This window comes from Pogona vitticeps, chromosome 11, assembly GCF_051106095.1.
Source record: "Pogona vitticeps strain Pit_001003342236 chromosome 11, PviZW2.1, whole genome shotgun sequence".
Lineage (NCBI taxonomy): Eukaryota > Metazoa > Chordata > Lepidosauria > Squamata > Agamidae > Pogona > Pogona vitticeps.
In genome coordinates, this window is record NC_135793.1 from 20050258 (window position 1) to 20071042 (window position 20785).

The window sequence follows — 20785 nt, forward strand, 5'->3', positions numbered from 1 at the left end:
TGTGTGGTGTAGTGGATAAAGTGACAGACTAGACTCTGGAGAACAGGGTTCAAATCCCTGCTCAGCCACAGAAACTCACTGGGGGTGTGGAACTGATAAAGCCACTCCTTAAATATCTCACTTACCTTGAAAGCCTTATTAGGGTTGCTATAAGTCGATTTTGACTTAATGACACATAACAAAAACAACTTTCTTCAAAAGCCAGTGTAGTGTAGTGCTTTGGCTGCTGAACTGCAACTCAGGAAACCTGAGTTCGAATTTCCACTTGACCCTGGACCAGTCAGAATGTCTTGGCTTGATCTACCTCTCAGGGATCTCCTGAGGATAAATGGGATGAGGAGAGAAGTGTAGTTAGTTAGCTGGTTGGTTGGTTGGTTTATTAGGCCGCCTTTCTCCTGAAAGGTAAAGGTCCCCCCTGACAATTTTGGCCCAGGGCAGCAGAGACGCCACGTTGTTCCTATGGAAAGGCAGCTGCCGCCTGCCCCGGAAACTGGGCACATTGGATGCCGTGCTTTCGAACTGCTGTTCATTCTCATTGCTGCTTCCACTTCTAGATAATCATTTGCATTAATTAATCAGTAACTAAAAATACCACCAGCGTTTTTCTTCACTCTTCAAAGCATGGAGCACACCACCGACTATGCTGCCGCCTATATTTAGCACCTAGCCAAAGACAGAAAATGAGTTACAATCTGCTTCTAGGGTGCAGGTGTCGTTTAGCATAATGGGAAAGGCACTTAAAAAAAAAAAGCCATTTCCTTAATGGCTCTTGGGCCCTCCTGTGAAATGTGGAGAGGACAGCTATGGTGAGACAAGATGAATGGGAAGAGGCCATCCATCCACACAGCAGAGCTGTCAAAAATCATCATCACCACCCTCATTGTCATCATCAGAAAAACAAACAATTAAAAAGATAGGGTGTGAGATTAAGGAGGTAAAGAGATTATTTGGAAATTTCCTCGTTCTCATTTTCCACGTCTCGCCATGGAGCGAAAGCTTGCAGAACTATTATATCCCATGTCAGTGGGATTTCTCGCTATCCTGTGAAAAGAAGACCGTGGTCTTGTTCTTCTCTCTTCCCCTGGCCAAATCCTGCACCGTTCAGTGCCCTTTCAAAGGACTCTTGTGCAGGAAAATAGGCCAATCCGGGCAGGAATCTTTAACCGTTCTGCTCGAAATGGTGGTGATTCTTTGGGGGAATGATCACAAAATATCCCAGGCATCTCGTGAGATTTCTCAAGGACAAAAGAAAATCGCAGGCAGAGAAGTCTCATCTTGAGGAAGAACGGGACTCCCCCCTCTCCTCAGTTTCTCACCTGCAAGCAAGAGGTTGTGAAACTGACGTTCCCTCTTGCAGCAAGGAACATTCAGAAAGTCTGAAACCAAGATTCCTTCTTTAAGCAGGGGAGGAAGGAAGCTGTTTGAGGATGCCACCTTGTGGCCTTCAGCTCTCATGTCTGGAGAGTTTTCATTTCACAGATCGGCTTTTATTGGCATTCACTATAAATTCCCCAAATACACAAGCTTTCAAGTACTCTTTACCTCTCCTCCCTTTTTAAAAATCTTCTGCTAAAGAATACTAGGAAACTTGAAAACTTGTGTGTTTTACAAAATGAAGTGAATAATACACTATTTTGATAAAGTTATGGCTCACCTGAGGATTTGTGGATTTGTTTTATTCGTTTGACTCAATGTGGCCTTTTCATAGTTTAGCTTTTGTTTCTTTGTGTGTCTGTTTTTACATATTCTAAGTTAACAGGTCTGTAAAGAGTCTTGCACAATCTTTGGTGATCCATTTATTTAGTTTATTGATTCATTGAAAATGTTACTACCCCGTCTTTCTCCGTAGAAAAGGGCACAAAGTGGCTTACATCATTAAAAGGCAATATTAAAAAGCTAAAACGGTACGTATACAAGGATTTAAAAGAGTAAAACAAATGACACAATAAAAGTGGCAAACAAAATCAGCACCATCAACAGATTCAAAGCAACAAGGCACAACAGTCCATTGAAAAACTCATCTTAGATAGCCAGTCGCTAAGGGAAAGCCTGTCTGAAGAGAAAGGCCTTCATTTACCTGCGGATGGAGAGCAAAGATGGGGCCGGCCTAGCTTCCTGTGGCAGGGAGTTCCAGAGTCTGAGTTGGTGGGACCGAGAGAAAGGCCTCTTCTGATGATCTTAACATTCTAGCAAGCTCATAAAGGGAGCTGTGGTCCTTGAGATAGTTTGGACCCACGGCAGAAAAGGCTTTATAGATTAAAATCAGCTCTCTGAATTGTGGCTAGACCCGTAAGAACACAAGAAGAGCCCTGCTGGATCAGGCCAAGGCGTTTCAATGGGTTTTTTTATTTCATTTGACGATGTTTTTGCTCTACAGCGATTTCGCTGGAACGAATTAACGTCGTCAAGCGAGGCACCACTGTATGTATTTACATCTATTTCCAGAGTGTATTTATCAGAACTGGCCACTAGAGGGAGGCAGAGACCACACAATGTACAGTGTTCACTACTACTGCGTTTTTCAACATGGGATACCACAGTCCAACTGTCACGGGAAAATGATTACTTTTATGTTAAACAGAAGGGTAAGTAAATTAATGTCTCTAAACTTTTCAAAATAACATTTCAGACATGACATTCAAATGCTATTACTGAAATGGCGACCAGAATCTTGTTGCATATTTACGCCAAGGGAAGTGAAATAGCATTACTCATATTAGCAAATTGCCACTAATTAAGGAACCCTTGCTTGGAGTCTTCATTTTGTGCTAGTCAGGGGCATGATGCACGACCAGCATTCCAAGTGGGACTTGTTAATTAGCGGCAATTGGTTGCCGTGAGTCATGTCATTTCCGTTCTGCCTGCATCATCATGGGAAAGGATTTTGGCCATCATTTGCATATGTTTGCATAGTCTCTTTTTAATGTAAAAGCACTGGTTTTAATATTAGTATTTGGAATGTAATGTGCTGTTTAGAGGTTTTTGCATTCTGGGAGTTGCATTCCCCCACAAAACCAGCTTCCTGTTTCCACTGACTCTCCCTTTGCACAGAATTCTCTCCCATCTCCCTAGTACCTATCCACATCCTTCCATTCTGTTCTCTACCACCTGAGCCACTGCCACAACAGGTTCACAACGGCCCTGGAAAAGGCACAATGAGCTGGAGATCTGAATAGGAGCACCTTGCGCTGTAACATTTTAATGACAGGTCCCACCGGCCACTTCTAATTTAGAGCCTGCATCATCGAAAACACAGTCAACAGCATCAAGAGATATGTACGTATTGATATGCATGCACCTGCAGGAACCATCAGATAGAATGCATATGAAGGAAGGAAGGAAGGAAGGAAGGAAGGAAGGAAGGAAGGAAGGAAGAAAGAAAGAAAGAAAGAAAGAAAGAAAGAAAGAAAGAAAGAAAGAAAGAAAGAAAGAAAGAAAGAAAGAAAGAAAGAAAGAAAGAAAGAAAGAAAGAAAGAAAAGGGAATGCTCCAAACCTCTACAAGGAAAGCATCCTGCATTCTATCATGCGAGGTCAGCAACCTCAGCCTACTTGCTCTTCCTCCATCCTTTGCCTCCCTCATGGTTTATATACCCGTCTTTCAAGTCCTGGGAATGAACTGAACAAAGACAATGGCTTTCTGATTTAGGTCAGGACTCTCAAATAATCACCAGGGGATAGGAGAGAAATGTGGAACACATTAGAGGAAGCTTCTGATCATCTTTGCTTCACGGAGGCAGCCTGTTTCCCCCCCCCCGCCACCCCCCACCCCCCTGGTTGCAAGGGGGGAACAGCTGCTGGAAGAAACACACACACACACACACACACACACACACACACACACACGCCATACAGCTTTAAAAAGCATTGTTGGCTAGTTTCAGATATGTTGTTGCTGGTAACCACCAACATATAAAGTGAGAAAATATAAAGCAGAGACAGTGTTCTTGCCTCCTATAGCTCATTTGTGTGTTGTTTTGCTGGCTGATGCTAAATTGCACCATGCAAATTGTTCTCTCTCTTTTTTAAAGTGTTCATTAAAAGCAGCCCTGTTTTTTAAAAAAAATATGCACACGTCTGTCCACTTTTTAAGATGTTATTGATGTTTTTCCAGGGTTCATCACTTGCCCCTGGAAAAATCAGTTTACATCTCTAATCAAATAGAGCTGATTTGATTAGAGATGTATAGAAAATATGTGCATGTTTCCTCAAGAAAACACCTCGAGAAAACATAAAATAGTTGCAACACTCACAAAAGGAGAGGCAAAGAAGAAGCATCTATTTATACTCCGTTCCTTTCATCCTAAAGCTTTAATGTCCATAAATAAATCAGATGAAGCAGTTTAGCATAACTTAGTACAGCATCTGGAAATATCAAGCAATGAAAGGCAGGAAGGAAAGTGGGGGAAAGAAGGGCAGGTTGGGAGTGAGAAGACCTAGAATTTCTCTGTAACCGCTCCCCAAGGTGTATTAGATTTTTCCTTACCCGTTGGCTTGCCATCAATAGATGTGTTGACCTTTCATTTAGTCCTTTCTTTGGCTGACGACTAAAGAAATTTTATCCTTCAGTGCTAATGGCTGAAATATACTTGTTGGAAGTACCAGCACTGCTTTAGTGAGACAGTGCAGTGTAATGGATAGAGCATCCTAACTAAGATGCTGGGGGCCTGGATTCAAATCCCCACTCAGCTATGGAAATTCACTGGGCAGTGGCAATGGGAGATCACTCCATAAACATCTCAAACGCCTTCAAAGTTGGGTTCCCCATAAGTCAGAGAGGACTCAAAAGCACACAATGGTAACAAGATCAACCCAAAGATGCTAAGCATGGATGCTGTATGCTCCACTTGTGCCCATTCATACGGAAGCAACTGTAGGCTGTTGAAATGTGGAATCCAGGGCTGGACTTCATGGGGGGGGGTGTATGAGCTGGAGGTCACCCAGCCTAGTGAGCTGAAGTGGGTTGTTAAGGAGGTTTGTTGTAAGGAGAGTTTGTTCTGAGGAGAGAAGGAATTGGAAAAGGTTTAAGGATGAACTTTCTGGCAGAGCAGATGGTGTGTCTTGAGAAGTAGACGCTCTGGGGAAACAGCTCAAGAAGTTATAGAATGAGTGAACATCACACAAAATTTCAGGAAAAGATAGCAGCGGAGAGTAACTTTTGCTGCATGTTATGGCAAGGAATGGTGTAGTCGTAGTAGTAGTATCCCAGGATTTACGGGATGAATCCTTTCTGAGTGTCTGAAGAAGACAGCCGGAACTGGCCTTATGGGTCAACAGATTCAAAATCAGCCACCCATTCCAGGTCGCCCACAAGGCAGGCTTTCAGCTTTATGACCTTTTTGTCCAACCCACCTTATATTCTCCTGTGTTTATAAGGCAAGAAGCAGATGCAGGAAATGTGCAATCTATGCATAGATTTCAAGGCAAAGGAGCCCTTACTTGCCACCACTGTCGTGGCAACAAAATCAACAGCAGAGCATCACAGGACTGTAGAAATATCTGAGACAGCTGCCGCGTAGCCCATGCATGTCCCACCCTGCTGGAGAGGTTTACAGTGCACTTCCGTAGACACCTGATGGCGAGGACCAAGGCACTAATGTCCATTAAGGTATGGGTCAGAACCTGGAAAAAATATATTTTGGTACTATAGCACAGAGAACACCAGCAGCGTCACCCCACTGCCAAATACCTGGGGAAATGGAGGGTTTGCAGTTAAAAGAAAAGGAGAGGAGAATGCAACTAAACTCTGGTAGTTAGAATTCCCCAGTTGATGCTCCAAAGGGCCATCCCATGGCAAAAGAACAGGGGACCCAAGCAGAGTGTGTGGCTTGCATCCATGAGAGATGCAGGAGGCGCCACCGGGCCCTGGTGCCACTGGGTACAGAGAAGCCACTCTCGGCAGCCATTCGCAGGGACCCTCTGTGGCTCCACCTGCCACGAATGCCACGGATCCAAGCTCGACTCCCTCCCCCTCTCACAAGCATGAGATTCGCAACAAGCCCATCTCCCTGAGAGAAGAGCGGCCTCTCGCATTCCTTTCCCTTCGTCCCGCATTTCCCAGGAAGAGCTTGCCAGGAAATAATGTCCATACATTCATGCACAAATACGCTGGAGGAACGCTTGAGTTCACAAATACAGTGTCTCCGTGGGACAAGCCTCTCGGAGAACAAGAAGGCTTCCGGAGCACACCATGCAGAGGTGTCGTCTGCTGTGCGTGCGCTTAGAAGGGAAACCTGTGCTCACTGGGCATGGCTAGATGACAGCTGAGAGCTCTCTGCCACGTTGGCCAAGTTCTGATCCTAAGTATAAGTAACTACTGTATCTGAGTATAAAGGTAAAGTTTCCCCTTGACAATTTTTGTCCAGTCGTGTTCGACTCTAGGGGGCGGTGCTCATCCCTGTTTCCAAGCCATAGAGCCAGCGTTTTGTCTGAAGACAATCTTCCGTGGTCACATGGCCAGTGCGACTTAGACATGGAACGCTGTTACCTTCCCACCGAGGTGGTCCCTATTGATCTACTCGCATTTGCATGCTTTCGAACCGCTAGGTTGGCGGGAGCTGGGACAAGCGACGGGCGCGCACTCCGTCGCGTGGATTCGATCTTACGACTGCTTGGTCTTCTGACCTTGCAGCACAGAGGCATAGATAGATAGATAGATAGATAGATAGATAGATAGATAGATAGATAGATAGATAGATAGATAGATAGATAGATAGATAGATAGATAGATAGATAGATAGATAGATAGATAGATAGATAGATAGATAGATAGATAGATAGATAGATAGATAGACTGTATCATTTTTCCTGCAACAGATGGATAGGGGTGCTCTTCTGGGAATCTTTTTCAGGGTGGAAGGCCTGGAATGAAGTTTCCTGCCTTGCAGAATCCTTGTTTTCTTCACCTCCATGTTCTGTTTTAAATAATATTTACCAACTCAGCTATTTTGAATTCTGAAACATTAAAATTTTAATCAAAATTACATTTTTCAGTCTGCTTTTGCCTGCGGGTTGCTTTCTTTGTTCTCAACCATTGTTTGGATTTTTGCAAACCGTCTTGATTAAAAGGCAGTTTGTACATGCGGCTTTAAAATAAATAAGAAAGCAATACTAAGCGCTTGGGAGACTGAAAAAGCATCTTAAGTTCTATTATGTTTTTTCCCTTCCCTATTATTAAAAATTACTTTGATTATTGTTGTAATTGAAAAGGGCCAGGGTACAAATAACAAACGGAAGTGTGTTCTGGCACTCCGATTCTCGCCCAAACCCTCTCTTGATGTGCAGACCCATGGGTAATGACAACATTTAGACGCCGCTCAAAGTATCACTTTTCCTAGGAATGTCGCCGCAAAAGGTCGCATCTCAAGGAAGATTCCATCGCCTATCCAACCATCCACCCCGGTGGTAAGATTCGACGTCTCCTTGATTGGAAAAAAACAGCTTGCATCTTTTCCTCTTCTCTGATGGTCGAAGTGCTGACTCTGCAGGAAGAGGCAAGACAGAAGTGATGGATGGAGGGGATGCCGGAGAGAAGCGCATTTAAACGGGATGGGTCTGGGATGAAAGGTGAAGTTCACACACCTCTGATTCTCCAGCTGCTGGCATCCTGAAGGCCAAATCCGTCTTATTAGCTCATTCCTCCCTCCAAGACGAGGCTGTCAGATCGCCACACAGCTGCTGCCCCCTGGTGGCCCCGGGACAAATGTGAGGTCTGCGGCTCCTCACCGGCCAGAGCGGTTACAGGAAAATCATGGATCTTTCTGTACAGCTGTGCTGGTGTCCATTGCAGTGGGTGAAGTGAAAGGGTGGTGGAGGTGTGGAAATAGATAGGGCCAAGGCAAAAATTGGTATTCTCACTCTCTTTCTCTCTCACACACACACAGGCAGGGCTCTGATCCTGTGCCTCTAGTAAGAAGACAGGTTGAACTGAATTGATGCTCCCCCCCCCCCCAGATAAACACAGTGGTGTTCCTCTGCCATGATGGAAGTGGTAGGGTTGTCCAAGTCGCAGATCAGAAAGGAAGGCTTGCTAAGTTCCGACTTGTGTGTTGTATCTATCTTGTCGATTTGCACGCGGTGTCTGCCTGGAATGTGAGTTTGCTAGGCTTTGGCAATAACAATGGTGTGTTTTCTTATATGTTCACATGGTAGGGCACAGATATAATAAAGAAGGATGCATTTGTTCCCACTGGAGGGGCTGGAAAGAACGGGCAGGACGAGACCGTACGAGAAAGAATCACACTGTGGATTTTTTTCCCCCTCCAGAGTGTACAGCATTCTCAGCTGCCTGGGGTAACCAAGTTACGGAATGTTGCTATGAGTCAGGCCCTCTAAAATAAGCCTGTTTATACTTTAGGAAGGACAGAGTGGTGAACGGGTAGCATCATCACCCCGCCTCCTTCTTTCTCCTGGCATCCCATGCCCACTTTCCCAGAAAGACAGCAGGTAGCTGAATCCCCCCCCCCCATGTTACATATAAGTATGGCGTGCTATAATCTTGCATGATCATCTTTGCAGAGCGCACCCACGAGCCCTAAAACAAACAACAGCTTCTATCACTCCAAACAAGCTCAGCCTTGTAAAGGAGATAACAATGAGTGTGTGTGTGTGTGTGTGTGTGTGTGTGTCAGTCTGTCTGTCTGTCTGTCTGTCTGTCTGTGAGTCTGTCTGTGTGTGTTAAACAGTCAGCACCAGCCTGTTGCGAAGGAGCAATTTTCCTGCTGTCCTGAGAAAGCTATGCTGGACATTTGACGGGGCCACCTCTTCCTCCTCCTCCTCCTTTAGTGGGAAAAAGACAGTGTCCCCATTTGTCTCCAAGATCTGTCTTTAATTAGTGAAAGAAAAGTGTTTCTTCTAGATGCTCGCCACCCATCCCTCCCCCCCCGCCTGCTGTTTCATGACGCATCAGGGGAGAATGTCTTTAAAAGCAGAATGTGAAGAAAATAGATGAGGAGACAAGAGGGTAATTGTGTGGCGGCTGGACTCACAAAAGCCCTCTCCGTTCCATGTTTACTCCGTCTGTTCTCTCTGCTTTCTCTCCTTCCCTCCCCCTCCTAGCACAAAATATTTCAACAACTTTCAGCCCCTCCTGGGCGCAGCCTCTTTTACCTGAAAAACACGCATTCCCATGTACGCTTTCAAGGAGACAGGACAAAGATTAATCCGTTAATATCCTTAGGTTGCATTTGATAGACTTTTATAGTCAAACACTGCCTTGGCAGGGCCTCCCAGAGTTTTCGAGGGAAGGTGTTCCTGTCTTACCTGTCACCTTCCACATTAGAAGCATGTGGTCTACCACTAGAAGCTCTGGTGAGTCTTTCTGTTAAACAATAGGGACAGCAGCTTTGAGACAGTCAACAAGCGGTGCTCGGTTTCAAGAGAATTTTGAGGTTTTTTGAATTTTGATGGGACGTGGTGGTGCTGTGGGCTAAACCGCAGAAGCCTGTGCTGCAGGGTCAGAAGACCAAGCAGTCATAAGATCGAATCCACGTGACGGAGTGAGCTCCCGTCGCCTGTCCCAGCTCCCGCCAACCTAGTGGTTCGAAAGCATGCAAATGCGAGTAGATAAATAGGTACCATCTCGGTGGGAAGGTAAACAGCGTTCCGTGTCTAAATCACACTGGCCACGTGACCACGGAAAGATTGTCTTCGGACAAATGCTGGCTCTATGGCTTGAAGAGCGGGATGAGCGCCGCCCCCTAGAGTCGGACACGACTGGACAAAAATTGTCAAGGGGAACCTTTACCTTTACCTTTACCTGTCCCAGCACAAGTACGTTCTGGGCAAACAAATAAAGTGGTGCCTCGCTAGACGATGATAATCCGTTCCACTGAAATCTCTGTTTAGCAAAATCATCATCTAGCGAAAAGCATTTCCCCATTAGAATGCATTGAAACCTGTTTAGTGTGTTCCAACGGGGAAGAATCGTCGTTGTCTAGCAAAGATCGGCCATAGGAAAGCCGCTTTGCAAACTGCTGATCAGCTGTTTAAATAGGTGTCTTGCAAAGCCTAGGTCCCGAAAACACCTGTTTTCCAAGCATGGAGGGAGCTGTCAAAATCGTCGTCTAGCGAAAATTGGTTTGCGAAGCAGGACCAAATATTGTCCAGCGAAATTCCCCCATAGGAATCACTGTTTTGCGAATCGCTATAGCCATCGCAAAAAGTTAATGTCTAGCGAAAAAACTGTCATGTGGGGTAACTGTCTAGCGAGGCACCACTGTAGATTATGGAGGGATGTATGGCTTTTGCTTTTATCTTTGTGTTGTTGCACATTATTTCAAGGGTTGAGAACTGGCGAAAAAAAGTTCAGTTCTTTTTTTAAAAAACCCTCCACTTTATGAATGTAATATATTGTGCTTCTGTATCCACAATCCAAAAGGCAAGGAAATGGCCCAACACTGATGCACAATATTGTACCAACATTACCACCGGGGAAAAGGATGCCAAACTTTACATAGCAAAGGGCAGCCTGAACATTTGCAACAACCATGTCAGCTGTCAATATGGTCTACGGGATACCCTCTTGTGCTCACTGCCATTTCTGCTAGGGATTTTTGTATTTTGTAGCTCCAAGCAATAGATACCTAGAGGACTTGTTGAAAAACGACCCTGACAATTGTTTTCAGCTTGGATGAGAAGTGGTTAACTGATGAAAAAAGAAGCCAGGTTATGGGATATTCCTCTTCGTGAATGGCAGTGAGCACAAGAAGCTATCCTGTAGGCAGTCTTGGTTGACACTTGAAACGAAGATCAAAATCATCAATACTATGTCAACGATGGACAGTGAAGAAAGAAACTCAACTTGTTTGGAATGTAGTGTTGGAGGTGAGCCTTACAGACCACCAGAAAGGAAAATCATTGGGTGCTTAATCAAGTCAAGTCTGAACAAGAGCAGAAATGAGCAATCTGAGACTCTTCTACCTTGCACATATAATGAGAACACTGAACTGGCAGAAAAAAATAATATTACTGGGGAAAATATTTTGGGAGGGCAGTAGGAAAAGAGGAAGACCTAACGTAAGATGGGTTGACCCATCAAAGGAATCCACAGCCATTTGCAAGACCTGAGCAGAACTTACTGGAAAAGACAATAATGCTAGGAAGGGGGGGGGGATTAGGAAGAGATAGCAATCTGACATGAGATGTTATTTTGCAAGATCAGAGCAGAGCTGTTGACAGGACATTTGGGAGATCCTTAACTCATATAGTCACCACACATCAGAAATGATTTGGTGGGACATGACATCCTTGGAGGGTTTTTCTTTTTAAATGACGAAGCAATTGTATGGTGGCAAATTGGGTGGGGTGGAGACTACGACAGGATATAGGCACCAAAGTTCTGCTAAAATCAAGTACAATCATTCCTAGCCACAAAGCAAAAAAAATAAATAAAAATAAAAATGCAATTTCATGGCTTAAATGAGTGAGCTTCTGAATATTTGTTCTGTATTCTTTTTTTAATACAAGGGGAGCCAGTCAAGGAGGAGAAGGAAGGCAGAAAGGAGAAGATAAGAGCAGAGCCAAAGAGAATGGGAATCCACCCACAGCTCAGAGAGAGTGTCCAGGATCAACAGAAAGGAAGATGGGAAGTCCTCTGAGAACAGGGGAGGTAGAAGAGGTGAGGCCTACAAAGGAGTAAACAACAGAAGGTGGTGGGTCTGTCCTCCTTGCTGCGGCAGTCTGTGTGCAACCCAGCATCAGTCCCTCTGTTCCCTCATTGACAGGTTGGATGGAACTCCCCATCATTAAGAGAAACTGTGTTTAATGTTACCAGGGATCGTTTGGTTGAATCCTTCCTGCTGATGTTAGAAAACGAACCCCTTGAACTGGTGATGGAACAACTGCCAGTCATCTTCAATAAAGATGCTGTTACTAAACCCACATTCTCCTCATTTGTGGGTCTGGAGTTGGGAGGAACTTCTACCGTCAACCATGAACCCAATCATACCTAGTAGTAATCACTGTTTAAGCTTATCCTTTCTGCCTGCTTCATCATTCTGGAGAACGGGACAGTATGGTGAGTTAACAACTCATAGGGCCACCGTTGTGGTTTCCCCTGCTAACGAAGAGATTGCCTAACAGATCTCCCCCACAGATTTAACAGTCTGGACCAATTTTACAAGAGTGGTTGACTTGCTAGCTACACACAGAGCCACATAGAGCTGGTGTGGGGGGAGAGTAGGAGGGAGAAAGCCAACTAGAGGAAAAACAGAATATTTGGAGAAATAAATAATTTAAGAAGTGATACACATCAGGTATTCTGGGGCATTGGAGAGAGGTCAAAATGACAGGCAGATTCTCTGTTATTGCCAGGCAATAGATTAGTTATCAAGAAATCAAGATGATAAAAGGGGGCCAATGGATGCTGCCATAGCTCCTTCTGCCCTACTGGGGTTTCTGTAGCTGCCCACAGCCATTGCCAGCTCTTCCTTGACATCTAGAAGTACGTAGTCCCTGAGCAAAACATAAAGGGCTCCAATGAAACGTTAGATGTTCTCACAGATCAGTAGCTCGGTGGCTGATTGGCCACTCTTTATTGAAAACCTTATGAGCCCTTGGCAGCAAGCTCCTATTTAAAGCTGCCACCAAGATGCCAGAGCAATTAAGACAGGGGCATTTAAACACTCCTACTTAAGAGGCCCTGCGCTCTTAATTAGAGAGCCCTGTTCCAAGCAAGGCCCTAATGTGGGCTTGAGTAAACAGATCCGTGCCGTTTGCCACATAACACTCCTGATGTCACTCTTTATTATCAGAAATCAACTCATAAGGGCGGGTGGATATTACCGGACAGGTTTGCTGTTAAAGAATTTATTGCTATTCCTTCCCACCCCATCAATTACAGGGCCCGAGCTTTATGGGCCTGAACAAATTGGAGTGTTGAGAGCATAATAGATGTACACAAGAACATATTATGTTCCCAGCAGCAGACTCTGTTAAAAACATTGCTAAAAATGTATAGGTCAAGAAAAATAAACAAGGACCAGGAAGGGGGCGGGTGGAGGGGGGATAATCATGAAGGGCAAAGTCATTCTGAAAGATCGGTGGAACAGCATCCATGCTGTTGTGTCTTGATTTATGGAAAATCCCAGGGGGGAAAGGAGGTCGGTGCTGTAGCATAGGGCACACTTCACACGCAAAAGATCTTATTCCTGTCCTTTCGAGTTAATAGTAACTTGCATGGGTCCATTTTATGGAATCATGAGATTTATAGTTTGCTGAGGAGTTTAGCATTCTGTATGAGACCACTTTTGTGCACTATCCTGGACAAGAGATGAGAATTCAAAGACCCTCTCCAACTATAAGTCTCAGGAGCCCATTGGACAGACCATGGCAATCCAAATGTTGAGGTAAAGGTAAAAGTTCCCCTTGACATTTAGTCCAGTCGTATCCGACTCTAGGGGGCGGTGCCCATCCCCGTTTCCAAGCTGTAGAGCCAGCGTTTTATCCGAAGACAGTTTTCGTTGCCACGTGGCCAGTGTAACTAGGGAACGCCGTTTTACCTTCCCACCGAGGCAGTACCTATTTATCTACTCGCATTTTTACATGCTTTTGAACTGCTAGGTTGGCGAGCAGCTGGGACAAAGTGACGGGAGCTCACTCCGTTGCGTGGATTCGATCTTACGACTGCTGGTCTTCTGACCTTGCAGCACAGAGGCTTCTGTGGCTTAACCCGCAGCGCCACCACATCCCTTGTTGAGATGTTGTGAATCCACCATAATTATGTAGATATGCTCTGAAAGAGCATGGCAGCCAGATCCAGCAACACTGATGTAAAGAAAGCTGGTGGGTGCAGCACGGCCATCCGCTCAGCTGGGAACAACAAGCCCTCAAAGAACCATCTTCCATCCATGGCCGTCTGCTGGATGACACCTGAGGGGAAAGTGAAAGAGGGGGCCCTTCCTTTCGATCTAGTCTGGACCAACGGACTCTACCTACCCTTTCCAGAATTCCCTCTCCGGAGGGCTATTCCACCTGTTTGTTCACACAGATTTAAGAAGGTCAGCAGCATGCATGAGAAGGCTAAAACCTGAGAGCGTGGGGAGGTCTTTGTGATGTCACACAAAGGGGCAAGACAGACCAGAGGGGAGGCAGGCAGGCAAGAACACCTTCGTGCAGAACTCTTGAGCTCTCGCATCTCCTGTGCGTGGGTGGAGTGGGGCGCCCAGGCTCTAAGCTAATGAGAGTAGACACATACACACACACACACACACACACACCCGACTTTCTCTTCTTACAATGCAGCTTGTTTTAAGATTTGTCTTCCCATCTGGAGACCCAGCTGTTCCCGGAGATTTTAGCTACCACTCTTAAACCTGGTGATTCTACTAATGCCTGAGTTTGCTACTTTTATTTTATTTCCTCCTTTCCTTTTGTGTTCTATTAAACTTTAAGTTGTTGTCTTTCTGGATTCCTCTAATGGTCAGTACTGGTAATACATGGTAAAAAAACTTTTCCCCTGGATTTTTTCTTTTCTTTTGGCATGCTATGTATGTATAGCATTCACTGTTATCCACAGTTTTCAGCATCCTTTGGGGGCTTGGAACCGATCCCCTGTGGATACTTTATATAGTTAATTCTGAAAAATACAATGCATTTTCTGTTTAGAGGACAGGTGCTTAAAAAAACACACACGCAACCACCCAGAATTACATAACAGTAAAAACAGCAGCAAAAGCAAGGCCAGTTGTTCTTCTAAAAATGCCAGGAAAATAACAAAGAAATCAGATTAGCAGCCTTGCAGAGTCCTGCAACTGTGAGAACGTGGCAAAAGGCCCGTGGCATGGCCTCTCCCTGAATCTCTAGGAGAAACATTCCGTATTGCGGGGTCTCCGTGGAAAAGGCTTTGCTCCAGTTATGACCGACTTTATACCTCTTTTTGTAGCAGGGCCTCAGAAAACTACCTTTGCATTGGGCTCAGAAATAAATCTCGGGTGGTCAAAAGGCTGGCTACAGAATTTTCTGCAGGGGAGGTGGTCTACGAGCCAAGAGAAATGATGGTTTAGGGTGATGAGTAGATTTAAATCCTTCTTTTCAAACTCTTTCTGGGCTCCTTTGACCTCCGGATACAGTTTTCCCTTCTCGAAAATTACACCCAAAGCCTTCCATTTGTTCATTCTGGAAACTGCCCTAGCAATCTGATTTTCAGATCTAAAAAAGCAAAAAGTCAGCATGTTGCTTCTTTTTTTAAAAAAAGTTAGCTAGGAGGAACGAGGATAGAAAGATTTTGTTTTATTTTTACTGGACTGAGCAACTCGAAAAGGACAACAATGTTTTCTAGGCTTCCTTTAGAGGCCTTAAGAAGCAGAAGTTACAAAACTGTGCTTTCTCTTACCCGCCGCCTAAAGTAGAGACGAGTCGGTATTCTAGGGTCACATTCTGACATGTAATGCACATGGAGGCTACGTGTGCAGCCATCTGAACTTCGTTAAGGGCGATGATCAAATCCAGAACTGCCTAGCTGTGTTTGAGGAATCTCCTGCTGCCTGCATTGTAGGTACTTTATTTCTGGAATTTATTACGATGATGAAAATAACAAGGTCTTTACGACTAAGCTACTTTTGCCCTGAATGCTGTGGAAGAACTGCGTTAGCTCTTCCAGCGGCTCTTATGAAAAACTGCAAGATCTGTGTGTGTCAGCTAGTTTTTAAAGGATGCACCTGACGAAGCAGGCTTTCAGTCCAGAGAGGCTTCTGGTGAATAAAACACAATCGTCTTCAAGGTGCCACGAGAGTCTCTGGTGTCTGGAAAAGGGAAGCTGTAGTAACCCACTCCAGCCTAGAGCTCTTTATGCAAACTCAAACAAGGATGCCTTACGCAAGGTTTTGGGAGCAGTTCCAGCTGGCTTCCGTGAGGTAAGCCACACTCCAATCTTGTTCATTCATTTCCTGCCGGCTATCCTGTCTGGCAAACCATGGAGGAAGCAAGACAAAGCGAGATTATTCTGCGCCACTTCGGAGGCTTTGCGATAAGTTTAAATATAGACACCCAAAGAAATAATTACAATTAACGAGAAAATAGACAACCTTGCCCTCTTCCCCCTGCTCCTTTCCTCCATGTGTTGCTATCCACTCTTGCTCCTGTGATTCTGAAAATATGATGCGAGGCATGAAGACCATCAACCAGGCAGTAGACCACCCCTTGTTGGCTCACCCCACCAAAATCAGATGATTTCGATACCTAAGGCCCAAAGTCCCACAAGCGGTTGCCCATTCGGCAGCGTCCCATTCCCTCCGATCCCAGTACAGAAACCTGCGATGGAGGGGGCAGGCTTCTGAGATGTCACAGAGGCAGGAGGGCAGGCAAGAGTGGAGAAATAAACAAGCACACGACACATGCAAACAATGTCACATTCATTTGCTGAGCCCTGATGGACGCTGGGAAAGGGTGCTCAGGTTTTTTAAGACACCCACTCACAAAAAACAGACTTTTTCTTCTTCCAGCAACACTTACTTTGAGATTTATCTCCCATCTAGAGGAGCCTAGCCAACTCTACGTGACATCAGCTGGTGCCCTGAGACCCTTCTTCCCACTGAAGCCTTGCATCACCAACATCACTCATTAACCATTAACCATGCCACTCAAATCAGCTGCTTTCAGCCTCGGTGGCTCTGCTTGTAGCTACTACTGCAACTGACCTCCGCATGTGGAATGGAGAGGTCCTTCTTGACCCTTGGCCTCAGATAGCAAAATGCCATGGTTCAGCCTTCAACCCCTGGCAAACCTATAGCTGCAATGGCTATGAAGTTTTCACAAGACAGAACGAGACGAAGAGGCACTGCTTTTCTGTGTAACAACAAACCACTTTAGTGAGTGATTGTTCCCTAAAACCATTCTCAACAAGCAGGAAACAATGGCGGTGTGTGTGGAACACACACCCTTGCTTTACGGTGCCCTCCAGTTTGAAAGGCCAGCCTTACACGGCAAGGAGAGTTCCAACAATAGTAACAACGGATGGTTTTTAAAGGGGAAGAATAACACTGGAATTACAAGACAACCATGAGGTGAGTACAATGCGTCCTTCTAAGTGGGAGGAATCCTATATACATGCTTTTTAAAAAAGGATACAAAAATAAGTGGAAATAGAAGTGTGGGGGGCACCTTTGGAGTAACCAAATTCTTTCAGTGTGAGCTTTTATTTGTGGGTTAAGATGAACTTCTCCAGACACGTGTGGTGTGCCTGTTTCAGATCAGTAGCAAATAAAGCAGGCCCACTGTTGCCACCTGTTCTAAACCGAACAGGTTATCTTGCGGATGATCACCATGCCAACACAAGGCCTGTAAGCTTTTAACCGCAGAGCTGCAAAGCATTCTATGGATGAAATCCTGTTTCTTCATGTAGTAAATCGCAGCTCAAGTGAGCCAATTGAATCAATTGTTGTTGTTGTTTAGTCATTAAGTCATGTCTGAGTCTTTGTGACCCCACGGACCAGAACACGTCAGGCCCTCCTGTCTTCCACTGCCTCCCAGAGTTGGGTCAAAGTCATGTCGGTCGCTTCGGTGACCCTGTCCATCCATCTCATCCATCTCAATAGATGAAATCAATAGATTCAATCCATATTGAATCAATAGATTTTGCCAAATCTTCACTGATACAATGAGCTGACTCTGCTTGAGACTTACGACCCTACCCAACAGGATTTCTTGCTTCTGTCCCTCGACATAACAAAATAGCATCCTTTCTCTTAATGCAGGAAGTTTAGGCTCTGGGTTAGGCAGCCTGGTCAACGTTTGTTGTTGTTGTTGCTGCTGCTGTTGTCACCTGCCTTTAAGTCGGTTCCGACTCATGGCAACCCTATCAAATTAATGACCTCCCAAATGTTCTGTTGTTAACAGCCTCAGTCAGATCTTGCAAATTCCAGATGATGGCTGAACCCATTTTGTATCTGGTGTTCCTCTTTTCCTGCTGGATTGAACTTTTCCCAGCATGGCATTCTAAAGGAAATCAACCCTGAGTGCTCACTGGAAGGACAGATCTTGAAGCTGAGTCTCCAATACTTCGGCCATCTCTTGAGAAGAGAAGACTCCCTGGAAAAGACCCTGATTTTGGGAAAGTGTGATGGCAAGAGGAGAAGGGGATGACAGAGGACGAGATGGATGGACAGGGTCATCAAAGCAACCGACATGAATTTGACCCAACTCCGGGAGGCAGTGGAAGACAAGAGGGCCTGGCATGCTCTGGTCCATGGGGTCACGAAGAGTCGGACACGACTGAACAACAACAACATGCCTAAAGTATGGCAGCCTCAGTTTAGTCTTGTGTGTATGTGTCTATATACACAACTAGATCGGGTGGTAGAGTCCTAGCAGGATCGGGAATGGACTGCACCACTTTGGATGGTTCAAGAAGTTAGTTCTAAATATCCCGGCACATTCACACAAACAAACAAACTTCTCTGCAACTAAAAAGTTAGCATATCAGGGTCAGACATTTCAGCTCAACTGACTTCCTGCTGGTTGTTGTGGGTTTTTTGGGCTCTTTGGCCGTGTTCTGAAGGTTGTTCTTCCTGATGTTTCGCCAGTCTCTGTGGCCGGCATCTTCAGAGGACAGGAGTAGCACTCTGCGCTCTGGTGCCGTTTGTTTGGGAGTAGAGTATTTATGGCTGTGAGATCAGCTTGTGTCCTTTTCAGGAGATGGGTGACCTCCTGCTCCTTGTTCTTGATGGAAACATGCAAACCAGAACAAACAATACAAAAGTCCACCTGTATTTAAACTGGAGCAGCCCATTCTGGCCACGTAGTACCTTATCACTGTTCATGGCATGCCACTATATAACTCTGTAATCTCACCTTCAATGAGCTCTCCTCTCAGCACACTACAATGTGGAAAAAGATGGAGACATCCAGCTGTTTGCAGATGTCGAACTTCTGTTCAAGTTTTCTGATGAGGAAGGTAAAGGAGGTAGTTTTCTCAATAGAACCCTCTCACTGGGGCTACACAACATCTTCCCAAGTAGTACAACACAATAACTGATCGCATATTTGTGGAATATAGAAAAAGTGAGCAGGTGTGGTGTACAGTTCTAGATTAGGACTCCAAAGGCCCGGGTTCAAATCCTTACTTGGCCATGGAAACTCACTGACAAGTAGCAACAGTGAACCACCCCTTGGACACCTCACATACCTTGAAGTTAGTATTAGGATCACTTAAAGTCTCAAGCGCACGCTTTCGAGAGCTAAGCAGCACCGCATGCGATTTTGCAAAGAGGTGAGATGACGGTGCAAACTTCAGCCCTTGGGCAATTAAGTCATTTAAATTTTGTCTCTTCTGGAGGTTGAGGGAGCAGCAAAAATACTACTGAGATTTATTATTTTTCTCGTTTTTAGAGATGTAAACTTTTTCAAAATTTTCAATTTTTTCGCCAGAAGAAAACAGAAAATGTGTGTGTTTTTTTGGGGGGGGGGAAATATGGACATTTTCAGAAATTTTTCATCTCTACTCATTTTCAACATGTTACACTCTACATTCCATGAAATAAAGACGTTTGTTTTTATTGTTCATGTTCATGAGTAGCTGCCTGCCTGCATAAGGTTTTTAAATGGATTGTTGTACCTTACTGGTTCGAATGTGTTTTGGTGTAGCTCATGTTTTTAGTAGGATATTTGTTTGATCTTTTTTAGTATTTGTACACTCACTGTTGTTAGCTTTAATACTTCCTTTTAATGATTTTAGCTGCCTTGGGTCTTTTTAAGGGGAAAGGTGGGGTAAAAATATTTTAAATAAGTAAATAATGAATTTGTTGCACCTTTTTATTTTATGTGAAGTCGCATCAAATTCTTCTGTTATAGTTCTTGGGAGTTTTGCTGTAAATTGACTGATTAAACAGTCATTGGCGTTGAACTGCAACTTGGGAAGCTCAAGATTCTAGTCCTTGATGAATCGCCAAACTCCCTTTAGAACTTGGCAGATATATATACAGTAAATGAATGCGCAATGAAACAAAACATTGCCAAGGGAATAAAATGAGTTAAAGTTAAGGGCAACAGCATTGCACATGGAAATGAAAGATAATTGGTCAGTAGTGAGAGAGCCTTTGAGCCTCTGATGCTCAGGGCACAGGTTTCCAATAGCCTCACAAGTCAAATCTGCATTTTTCCATCTGATACGTCAAGGCATCGGAATCCCTGAAACATCTCCTGGCATCAGACACAGAACTCGTATAACCCAGGTTCCTATGAAATGTTCAGGGCAAACTGCAATTCGCACCAGTTACCTAAAGATGGCGAGATAATCCCACACTCTTAAATTCACATCACCGGGAGGAAGTGGAATCGGATCTCCACACACAGCAAATAGGAACAAGGTTATTATATTTGCAAATCGCAAGATGCCACAGGGGGGAAAAAAAGAGGGGGTGGGTGGGAGGAAAAATTGTCATCCCTGGTTTTTTTTCCCCTGACACTGGCCCATTTGTTAAAAATGGAGAAGGGAACCCAAATCCGTTGTGTCAAAGGATGGGTGCAGTGGCATTCTGAACTCACCCTCAGAGTGCAGAGACCAAATTGGGCTCCATCCCATTGCACTGGGGAGCCATCAGGCAACCCTTTGCCTCCAATAACTTATCCTAAGCCTCCGAGTGGCGTTTTATGTCTTTTATGCCGTGGCGCTATTACGCCTTTGATTACTCCATTTTTATGTTTGTCAGCACAGCCTACGAGAGGGATCATTTGTATTCAATGTATTAAACTGGCCGTGTAAATTATTAAAGACCCAATTCGTAGAGGCATTATGCACACCCCCTATGCAGATTCCTCCTCCCCGTTCCATACGTTCGGTTTTGCAGAACACAT

The 20785-nt window shown here is 44.7% G+C and overlaps 1 long non-coding RNA gene across 2 annotated transcripts; it reads left to right on the forward strand.

Annotated features, from left to right (window-relative positions):
* The first annotated feature begins 2529 nt into the window (after nt 1–2529).
* Nucleotides 2530–11737, forward strand: LOC140702306 (uncharacterized). Of its 2 annotated transcripts, XR_012081427.2 has the most exons (3): nt 2530–2585; nt 7336–7402; nt 11465–11737. It is a non-coding gene; the product is annotated as an uncharacterized LOC140702306 (long non-coding RNA). The 2 variants fall into 2 exon arrangements; XR_013538690.1 differs by lacking the exon at nt 7336–7402.
* The last annotated feature ends 9048 nt before the right edge of the window (nt 11738–20785 follow it).